At 49.9% G+C, this 11,376-nt stretch overlaps 2 protein-coding genes across 2 annotated transcripts in view; one reads left to right on the top strand and one right to left on the bottom strand.

Moving 5' to 3' along the window:
• Positions 1-11,376, bottom strand: part of LTB4R (leukotriene B4 receptor) — a 159,179-nt gene that overhangs the window by 52,055 nt on the left and 95,748 nt on the right. The gene's annotated exons all lie outside the window — the stretch shown is intronic.
• ADCY4 (adenylate cyclase 4) overlaps positions 7,835-11,376 on the top strand; it is a 71,781-nt gene continuing 68,239 nt past the window's right edge. Inside the window, exon 1 of the mRNA XM_081885389.1 lies at positions 7,835-8,024. The gene's annotated coding sequence lies outside the window, so the exon portion shown is untranslated. The remainder of the gene's footprint in view (positions 8,025-11,376) is intronic.

The raw sequence follows: 11,376 nt of genomic DNA, 5'->3' as shown, positions 1-11,376 counted from the left end.
GTGCTCTGGTCCATGGGGTCACGAAGAGTGGGACACGACTAAACGACTAAACAACAACAACAACCTCTGGTTAAGAACTTAATTCATTCCGGAAGTCCGTTCTTAACCTGAGGTACCACTTTAGCTAATAGGGCCCCCTGCAGCCGCAGCACGATTTCTGTTCTCATCCTGAAGCAAAGTAGCTCCTCCTTCAGCTATCATTGTGACACACAGGTATGAACAACTGCAAACAGGGAAGGCTGTTCTATGAGGGCAAATGGGGCACTGCCCACCGTCCAACCAAAATCTGCTGTCAGCCAGTCCCCATTGGCCTGCCATCTTCCTTACAATCAGTCCAGAAGGTAGAACTGCTTGTCAGCTTCCTCCTTATTAGTCTCAGTGTTGCCCTGGTAAAACTCGCTGTGAGGAAGATCTATCAAAAGCAGTGCCAGTCCTACCATTGGGCAGACTGAGGAAGCTGCCTCAGGCCGCAGATGCTGGACGTGTTGCTGTGCCGAAAATTATCCCACGTTCCTGCCACCAATTAATGAGAAAACAAACCCATTTGAAAACTACCATAGGAGAAACAATAAATAAATAAATATGAAATTCTCATAAGCAGGGGAAAATGCAGCAGAGAATCTTGGGAATTGTAGTTTGTTAAGGGTGCTGAGCTACCACAGCTACAATTCCCAGCACCCGCAACAAACAACAGTTCCCAGAATTCTCTGTGACTATTAAAACAGTATAAGAACAATTCAAATGGATAGTGTGGAAGTGAGTTTCAACTGCAACTTATTGAAATGGTGTGTTGTACCTTTACGGAAAATAGTTTGGGAAAGACATGGGAGAGGCCGTATTTTTCTGTAACTCCCATTCTTGTGAAAAAAGAAAGCGACTGGGTTTTCCTTCCCTTTCCTTTTCTCAATGGTTTGCAGGAGCAGAGTTTAGTTAGTTGCAAGCACAGCTCTGTCAGTTAATAAAAGAAACCTGTGTTGGAGAATTCAAGCTTCCACAAACCATCATTCCTAGTAAGACAACCTTAGGTGTTGCAATAAAACTTGCCAATCTGGTCAGCTTCCCTGTGTGGAAAGTCAGTGGGCGGAGAGGATAGAGTCTTGCCTTTTGCTTCAGGCTGCAAAAAAGTGTCCTGGACCAGACTTGACTAGAAGGGAACAGCTTCTGCCTGCTGCACCTGCCTTTGATAAGCAATGGTCTGGGGCAGAAAAAAATCACCCTTCCCATCCTTTGCAAGGAGCAGACTTTCAGAGAGGGTGGGTGCTGGATCTGAGTGTGCATAGGATCTCGATCAGGGGTCAGCAAACTTTTTCACCAGGGGGCCAGTCCACTGTCCCTCAGACCTTTTGGGGGGACGGACTATATTTTGAAAAAAATATAAAACAAATGAATGAATTTCTAGGCCCCCACAAATAACCCAGAGATGTGTTTTAAATAAAAGGATACATTCTACTCATGTAAAAACATGGTGATTCCTGGACCGTCTGTGGATTGGATTTAGAAGGCGATTGGGTCGGATCCGGCCCCTGGGCCTTTGTTTGCCTACCCATGATCTCAATGATGATGGTGGTTGATCCATTAGGGCATTTTGCCCCCAACCAGCCCTCCCTTACAATCAGTCAGGAGTTGGGCTCTGTTTATCACTGCTGTTGACTCTTTACTGCCGGTCTCTCTGCCTTCCCTGCTAGCCCCAATGAACACCAGCTACCACTGCTAAGACATTTGTACCCCACTTTTCTTCCAAGGAGCTTTCCCTCCACTTTTTCTAATCCACGCAGCAACCCTGTGAGGTAGATTGGGCTGAGAGACTGCAATTAGCCAGATGTCACCCAGGGACGAATTTCACCGGTGAGCTTTGAACCCTGGTCTTCCAGTCCCAACACTCAAAACCACAACACCACACTAGCATCCAATGTGAGAGGCAGTGTGGTGCAGTGGTTAGAGTGTCAGACTATGACGTGGGAGGCAAGGGTTCGAATCCCCGCTTGGCCGTGGGCACCTCAAGCCAGTCAGCCTGACCTACCTCACAGGGTTGTGGCGTGGATTAAACGAGGAGGCAGGGAACCATGTGTGCCGCCTTCAGCTCCACAGAAGAAAAATGTAGGCTTTAATGTACAATAAAATAAAGTACAGTGGTACCTCAGGTTACATACGCTTCAGGTTACAGACTCTGCTAACCCAGAAATAGTGCTTCAGGTTAAGAACTTTGCTTCAGGATGAGAACAGAAATCGTGCTCCAGCGGCGCGATGGCAGCAGGAGGCCCCATTAGCTAAAGTGGTGCTTCAGGTTAAGAACAGTTTCAGGTTAAGAACGGACCTCCGGAACGAATTAAGTACTAAACCCGAGGTACCACTGTAGGCAGTTCTCCTTCCACAGGGCTCTTTCCCAACATCTTTCAAAGACCTGAAGAACAGGAGGGAAGAAATCGGAAGCGCACTTGTGCAAATCTCCTGTCTTGGCCCTTGCTGGGGGTCCACTTTTCTTCTTGGTCATTTCAGGCTGCCCCACCCCCTGCGATTTGGCTCTTCAGACAGGAAAGCCTTCATTGTCTCAATTCCTCAGCCCAGGCGCTGGGTCAGCCTGCAGCTTGCCTTGGGCTGGGCTACAGGAAGGAAGTGTGGAGCCTTCGGTCTGAGCAGCCCTGGCCGTCCACGCCAGAGCCAAGTGAATGGGAGAGCCCTTATCTCCTGGCGAAGGCTTTCCTGTGATGCAAGCAGGGGGCGGCGGGGAACGCTTCTGTATTGGCCAGTAAATCTCAGCCCACAAATTCCACACCGCCCGGCTGGCATCCTCCTCTTGTTCCTGAAAGGGAGGGCACACGTTGGCTCGCAGGCAGAAATTCAACAAGTTATGGCTCACTTCGTTAGTATACCACAGAAACTCTGCACCTGTTGATCCCTGTCTGCATCCTGTCAGGCAGGGGTGCCAACTTGAATAAAATATTTGAAGGGGGTAGGTAACTCCCACATAATCACACGACACAGTGCACACCATTTGAATGACAATGCCCATCAACTTTCAGGGGCCCCATCACCCTCAAAAATTTTATTGGGAGAGTGAAGGGCTCTTGGCCCCTAGTAATTGGTTCCTATGCCATCAGGCAGTTGTTTATTCTTATTTCATCTGTCTTCCGAGGAGGTCAAGGTGGCATCCATAGCACCTCCGCTCGCAACAACCCTGTGAGATGGGTAAGCTTGAGTTTCATCAACTGGCCCAAGGTCACCCAGCAAGCTTGGTTGCTAAGGATGGAGAGGAATGGGGTTCAGTGCTCTCTGGTCTAAGTCCAACATCCTGATCCACTACACTTCATCTTCAGACTGTCCAAGATACATAGAGTCTAGACTAATTGGCTAGACATTGGCTAGACTAATGTTGCCTACTCTGATTGTCAGAAGCTCTACACCAGTGTTTCCCAACCTTGTGCCTCCAGATGTTTTTGGCCTACAACTCCCATCATCCCTAGCTAGCAAGACCAGTGGTCAGGGATGATGGGAATTGTAGTTCAAAAACAGCTGGAGGCACAAGGTTGGGAAACACTGCTCTACACAATCTCAGGCAGAAGAGCTGTGCTCCTCCAGATCTTGGGGTGAAGTTCAGCAAGTGATCTTGAACCAGCTGTTTTCTTCCTCTCAGCCTAAAGCCCATCACAGGATAGCTGACATCGTGCAGTGGATGGCAGAGATATATTTCCCCACTTACATTTAGCGAAGCTAAGGCCTCTAAAGGGATGCGGGTGGTGTTGTGGGTTATACCACAGAGCCTAGGGCTTGCCGATCAGAAGGTCGGCGGTTCGAATCCCTGCGACGGGGTGAGCTCCTGTTGTTCGGTCCCATCTCCTGCCAACCTAGCAGTTCAAAAGCATATCCAAGTGCAAGTAGATAAATATGTACCACTCCGGCGGGAAGGTAAATGGCATTTCCGTGCGCTGCTCTGGTTCTCCAGAAGCGGCTTAGTCATGCTGGCCACATGACCCAGAAGCTGTACGCCAGCTCCCTTGGCCAATAAAGCGAGATGAGCACTGCAACCCCAGAGTCGTCCGCGACTGGACCTAGTGGTCAGGGGTCCCTTTACCTTTAAGGCCTCTAAAACTCAGACCCAGGGGCCAAATGTGGCCCTCCAAGCCTTTTGATCTGGTCCTCGGGACTCATCATGCACTGCACACCTGCTCCCCCATCACACCCCTCACGGGCCTTTTGCATCATGGGTATTTTTGTCTGGCTGGAATGTGCCATTGAATCCTGATTATGCCTCTTACTTGCCTGGAAGGAGGACAGAATCAGGTTTGTGTGTGTTTGCGTATGAACTAGCCTACTGTACAAAGGTAATGCTTGTGGTCCATGCCCCACCTGATTTTATCCCTGATGCCATCCACGTGGCCCCTGGAAGAAGGGAATGTGGCTCAAACAGGTTCCTCACCCCTGCCTTAGTCCACACTTTGGATATGCCTTCCTGGGCCCCTTTGAGGAAAAGTAGCAAGAAAAAGCATGCAATGATATAGCAAGTCAATAAAGAAACAGTAGCCAGAGGTTGAACTTGAGACTTTTCATTATACAGCACACAGGCTTTACCTCTGAGTGCCTGTTAAATTCCTGCCAGGTGGAAATAATAATAATAATAATAACCTAGCAAGTCTATTTCTCCCCTCGCCGCCCCCGTGAATGCACAGACGAGCCGTTCCGACGTGCGTTGGTCCTCCTGACCGCTGGTCCCGGCGAGCGAAGGGTTAACTCCCGGCCCACTGGGGCTGGTGATACACGCCAGTCTGTGAAGGGCGGTTCATTAGAGAGCCTCATTAGCTCCTGGAAGGGCAGGCAAGGGGAACTCTCTGGGGCCTGTGTGTGGGCAGCGAGGAAGCTAATTAGCGACACAAGAAGATGGGTGATTGATGGGAAAGGAGAGAGCGTGGGTGGCCGCGAGAAAGGAGCAGGCAGGGTTGGGTGGGAGGCAAATCTGTTGAGGGGTGCACCCTGCTCCCTACTTTAGCAACCATGCCTTATATTTACATCACTCTTTGAATAATAATAATAATAATAATAATAATAATAATAATAATAATAATCCTGCCTTCTGGGCCAGAGGCGATTTTGACATCCAGCTGGCATGCTTCTTATCGAAAAGTACGTACCAACTAAAGAAGCTGAAGTGGGTATTGTGGGAAGCTGTCTTCGGTACATCTAGCCATTATTGTTTACACTGACTGGCAGAAGCTCTCCAGGGTTTCAGAAGGGGGCAGTCGCAGCCCTACTGGGAGATGCCAGGGATTGAACCTGGGACCTTCTTGCAAGGCTCTACTGCCTCATGGAGGCGAGGGCTGTCGATGGCCATTATCCATGATGGTAGAAAAAGGTAAAGGACTCCTGGATGGTCCAGTCGAAGGTGACCATGGAGTGGTGGCACTCACCTCGCTTTCAGGCCGAGGGAGCCAGCATTTGTCCACAGACAGCTTTCCAGGTCATGTGGCCAGCATTACTAAACCGCTTCTGGTGCATCGGAACACCGTGACGGAAACCAGAGTGCATGGAAACGCCGTTTACCTTCCTGCCAGAGTGGTACCTATTTATCTACTAGCACTGGTGTGCTTTTGAACTGCAGAAGCTGAGCAACGGGAGCTCACTCCGTAGCAGGGATTTGAACCGCCGACCTTCCAATCAGCAAGCCCAAGAGGCTCAGTGGTTTACACCACAGTGCCACCCGCGTCCCTATATAAGGTGAAGGATCCCCTGGATGGTTAAGTCCAGTCAAAGGCGACTATGGGGTTGTGGCGCTCATCTTGCTTTCAGGCCAAGGGAGCTGGCGTTTGTCCACAGAGCTCACTCTGTCGTGGGGATTTGAACCGCTGACCTTCTGATTAGCAAGCCCAAAAGGCTCAGTGGTTTAGACCACAGTGCCACCTGCGTCCCAACATGATGACCATGCTCTGTCTCCACAGAAGGAGGCAGCAATGTTTCTGAAGACCAGTTGATGGAAACCACAGGAGAAGAGAGCACCCTTGTGCTCCAGTCCTGCTTGCTGGTTTCCCACAGGCAACTGGTCGGTCACTGTGAGAACCGGAGTCTGGGCCTGATCCAGCAGACTCTTCTTACGTTCTTAGGTTCAGGCTAGATACTCCATGCAACCAATGAAATGCTTGGCTCAGGGGCCTCCAAGAGATGGCCAACCGAGTGGCAATTTATTATGTGCTTTCAGCAAGTGGGCAAAGAGCAGCTGCGACCACGACAATAGCTGCCGGCCCTATCTTTGACCATTGGTTCTGTCTGTACCCGATAGTTTACTTTAAAATTTTTGCCTCTGAATTTCTTTCTGCGGTGGCACAGGCTCTCTCAGAGCCAGAGTCCTTCACCCTGAAAAGGGACACATAGACACACACACTGCTTGGTCTTTTCTAGAGCAAGTCATCCAGGAGGTGGAGGGGCTGGCAAAAAGATTTGCCAGGTGGGATGGGCAGTTGGCAGCAGTGGCAGGCAGTGGTGGCTGGTGCCACAGGGCACTGGCGTAGGGAGGGGCCCAAATGTAGGGGGCACCAGAGCCAATGAAAGAGGGTTCTACAAGGATAATACTGAGGCTAAAGAGGAGGAGTCTGGCGCCCGCTGGAGATGGGCAGGTCGCAGCAGACTGAAGGCAGACTGAAGTTGGTGGAGCTTTGCCCCATTCCTAACAGACCACTCAGCCTGGCAAAACCATGAGGCAAGCAAGGCCTAGGGGCACAAATTGGACACAGCTCTGCAGTTGCTGCCTGAGGCAATTGCCTCAGCTTGCCTAATGAAAGGGCCCGCCCCACAGCCAGGGACAGAAAAGCCTATGGCCCTCCAAGTTGCTGCTGGACTACAATTCCCATAATTCCTCCTGCCCATTGGCCATGTTGGCTGGGGCTGATGGGAGTTGGAGTCCAACAACATCTGGAGGGCACCATGGTTGACTGCCCCTCCTTTAGACAATGTTGAGCTAGATGAACCAATCATCTCACTTGGTGGATACAGTGGTACCTTGGTTCTCAAACTTAATCCGTTGCGGAAGTCCGTTCCAAAACCAAAGCATTCTAAAACCAATGTGTGCTTTACAAAAGAAAATGGATTAATCTGTTCCAGACTTTTAAAAACAACCCCCGAAACAGCAATTTAACATGAATGTTACTATCTAACGAGACCACTGATCCATAAAATGAAAGCAATAAACAATGTACTGCAGTCACACAATCAATCAATCAATCAATCAATCAGTAGCTGAACTGGGTTCCACACAGTCACGAAAACAAAACAAAAGGAGTCTCAAAAATGCCAAATAAATAGCAAAAATAGACAGCGTAACACTCAAAACAGAAGTGTGGCACTCAAAATGGAGCATGTTCAACTTCCGAAAAAAGTTTGCAAACCAGAACACTTACTTCCTGGTTTGCAGTGTTTGGGTTCCAAGTGGTTTGAGTACCAAGGCGTTTGAGAACTAAGGTATCACTGTAATGTCAGCTTTCTAATGTCAGAGAAGGTGCAGTAGGAATTTGTGGATGCACGGTGGTTCTCTGGACATGGCTTGGTATGATGTCCCCATGTCTTCCAGAGTTTATTTCTCTCTCTCACCATTCCACAGCAGAAATCCAGGTTGTGTTTGCTGATCTCCCACTCAGGCACTGATCAGGTCTGAGCCTGCGGAGCTCCTGCAAGTTTGCTATATCCGTTGCTCTCTGACCTTGCCCTGGAGCCAAGTCACCCAATCTCATGTGGTGGTGGTGGTTTCTCTCTGCAGGAATCCTCCAGCCCCTCTCCTCCGTGGGTGGAACTCGCCAAACAAGCTCTCCTCACCTCAAGGCCCCCTTCATAGAACCAGGGCAAGGACATGAACGGGAGCCTGCCTCTGCTTCCTACTCCTCCCTCACCCAAACATGCTGCGTTTGTGTTGTCTAGTGAGAGTTGCAGCGGAAGCAAAGAGGAAAGGAATTTGAGAGGGAGAATGTGGCTGAACTGAGCAGCTGGAGAAGGCAGGCGTCTTCTGGACTAAAGCCCTAGTGGGAATACAAAAAGCAGGAGAAGAGGAGGTAAGAGGCTGTCGTTTGGTGGTCTTTTGGGGCACTAGGGTGGGGGACATGCACTGAGTGAAAACTCATATAAGGGAAAAGGGTGTCTTCTGTCTTCAGCTTACCATCATGTCTCCTCCGCGCTTGGGGCATCCTGGAAATGCCTGTGTGGGCAAGAGAGCAATACTGTGGTACCTCGGGTTACATACACTTCAGGTTACATACGCTTCAGGTTACAGACTCCGCTAACCCAGAAATAGTGCTTCAGGTTAAGAACTTTGCTTCAGGATGAGAACAGAAATCGTGCTTCAGCAGCATGGCGGCAGCAGGAGGCCCCATTAGCTAAAGTGGTGCTTCAGGTTAAGAACAGTTTCAGATTAAGTACGGACCTCCAGAACGAATTAAGTACTTAACCTGAGGTACCACTGTACAGACCTAGAAGAAGCTTGCGGATTTGGCAGAAATTCTCTTATTTGACTCTGCCAACAATCTCGCCGTAGGCAAGGGATTCTGGGAAGCTGTCTGGGCTAGGGAGATGATGCAGGAAGGCGAAGAGCAGGTGTTTCACCTTTGCTGTGCTTCTAATTGGTGTTCTGCATTTTGAAATGGCTGAATCCAATGCAGGTTGCAAAATGAGGCCAAACCCTTACCCTGCCAATATACTTCTGCAATGCTTCCAGCCTAAGGCGGTGATGTCTTTTTAGCATAGCACAGCGATGCCCTGAAGGCTCCCAAATTATGATCTGGCGGAGGGACTGCTGCCTGCCCTTGCTTCATGGAGTGGGGGACCTGTGGCCCTCCAGATATTGCTGAACTCCCATCATCCCCATCCAGCATGGCCAAAGGTCTGGGATGAGGGAAGCTGGAGTCCAGGCGCACTTGGAGGACCACGGATTAGCTGTTCCTCATCTACACAATGACCGCTCCCCGCTTAAAATGGGGGTGCCCTTTGCGTGGACGCGCGCAGCCCCTAGATCTGGAGCGGCTCCAACAGCATAGGCTTGGCTTTGCCTTCCCTCAGGTGGGATACCTGGAGGTCTCTGCCTACCTCAGTCAGTTGTCCAATCCCACCTGGGGGAAGCGTTGCCAAGGAGACCAGGCCAGGTAGGGGAGGGATTACCTGCCCACACAATAGAGGGAGGATCTTACCTGGGAATCCTCACTTGTCTCCAGAGCTTCTCCCACCCTACCCACCCTCAGTTAATGTCTTATTTTGCAGGTTAACTTTTCTTCACAGGTTTTGCAGGTTAACTTTTCTTCACAGGTATGCGGGCGCTGCTATGTTAAGGTCGCTGTTAAAGGGCTGGAAAGGAATTTCCCTGCATTGGCAGGTTTCGCCTTTCCCGTAGCAAAACGTCACAACTTTGGCAGTATCAGGCCTTGGGCAGAATCCTTTAGTCCATCTTCCTCTTTGCGGCGGCGATACCAGGGCTCCCCGTTAAAGGGGTTTTATGAAGGGAGGCTTTGACCGTACGCCGAAAGGTCGTCATTGCTCTCCCCTGCGGCAGCGGCGTTACGGCGGCGGCTATCTCTGCTTGAACATATGTTCTCCAGAGCCGGCCCATCCCCCCCCCCCCACACTGGATAACCCTGATGCTCCCTAGGTCCCCGGCTGGGGACTGGGGAGGGAGAACGCCCAATGCCTGACCCAAGGTCTACCCACATTTGAAATTTAATAAAGTTGTGGCCAATTTAATCCCATAGCACGTTGTCTTGAGTCGTTATTCCACATGACGGGGGGGGGGGGCGGGATCTGGGGACTCCGCCTGTCCACACAAATGAAAATTCAAGGCTCAGAGCTTGGGTTTTCCCATTTAAAAGGCTATGAGTGCCACGAGCATGCAAGCCAATGTGGGCTTGTTAGTTTTGTCCCTGTTCCTTAGCTGTTTTCATTGTAATTGTGTTGTTGTTTTTTACAGCGCCTTGTGACATTTGTGACTGGGTGGGGCGGGTGATCTCCACAGAAGCTGGTGCCTGGGGGGGGGGACAACTCATAATTTTCCACCCGGGGTCACAGCTCCCCGCCCCCCCATGCCATGCCAAGTGTCCCTATTTTCCAGGGACATTCCCCGATTTACAGAAGCCATCCCAGTTTCTGATTTCATCCAAGAATGTCCCGCTTTTCCTTAGGACGTCTCTATTTTCACCAGAGAAATACAGGAGGGTATGGAGTACAGTGGTACCTCGGGTTAAGTACTTAATTCGTTCTGGAGGTCTGTTTTTAACCTGAAACTGTTCTTAACCTGAAGCACCACTTTAGCTAATGGGGGCCTCCTGCTGCCGCCACACCGCCGGAGCACGATTTCTGTTCTCATCCTGAAGCAAAGTTCTTAACCTGAAGCACTATTTCTGGGTTAGCGGAGTCTGTAACCTGAGGTGTATGTAACCTGAAGCGTATGTAACCTGAGGTACCACTGTAATGCAACCCTCAAGCCAAGGAGACAAGTATCTATGCAACCTTTAGAAGACATCTGAAGGCAGCCCTGTATAGAAAGTTTAATGTTTTATTCTGTTTTTATATCTGTTGGAAGCCGCCCAGAGTAGCTGGAGTGACCCAGTCAGATGAGTGGAGTATAAATAATACAATTATTATTATGGGATAGTTTGTCTCTATTGTCATTTGAGAAATTTTGGAGTGTATGGGATCATGCGATCTATTCTGTACCCTGCTACATGTGTGTACGCCGAGAGTGCAGAACCTCAGGAATGGAGGCTGAATGTGGCCCTCAAGGCCTGACTACCTGGCCCTCAGGACTGCCCCATTTCCCCCCTAGCTGGAATGTGTCATTGGATTCTGATAATGCCGCTCGCTTGTTTGCATGGAGGATAAAAAGGGGTGTGAGACTAGGTGTAGAAACTAGCCTGCTGTACAAAGGTAACGTTTACATTTGCTTCTCAGCCTACTTTTGCTTCTGACCCCGCCTACCACTGGCATGTGGCCCTGGGAAATCTTCCTAGATAGGAATAGTGCCCTCAGGCAGAAACTGGTTCCCCACTGCTGGTATAGGCTGTTCACCGGAACTTGCTCCGTGTAGGCTACAGATCAGATCTTGCAGGAATTGGTCCATAGACCTCAATAACAATAACCTGTTCCATTCTACTTTTCTGCGTCCTCAGCCCGCATTGGCACTTACAGTGTTCAAATTTAGTTCCGATAATTATCTCTTTGGCTATGAGTGATTGACCTTAGGGTGGGATTGCCTGGTTCAACCAGTCGATCCAGTCTACTGGTTTGTTCTGGAACCTGGCCTTATCAGTGGGCACCTCTAAAAGGTGAAAGGACTTTGCATCGGTATGCCTGTGTCTTTGGGGTAAGGAGGGAGGAGGAATTTGAACCCATCTATATTTGAAGATGAACCTAACCTGGGGAGAA

This window comes from Podarcis melisellensis (assembly GCF_964234715.1).
Source record: "Podarcis melisellensis genome assembly, chromosome: 13".
Taxonomy (NCBI): domain Eukaryota; kingdom Metazoa; phylum Chordata; class Lepidosauria; order Squamata; family Lacertidae; genus Podarcis; species Podarcis melisellensis.
The sequence above is the reverse complement of the archived record's forward strand: the minus strand, read 5'-3'. Positions and strand labels throughout refer to the sequence as shown.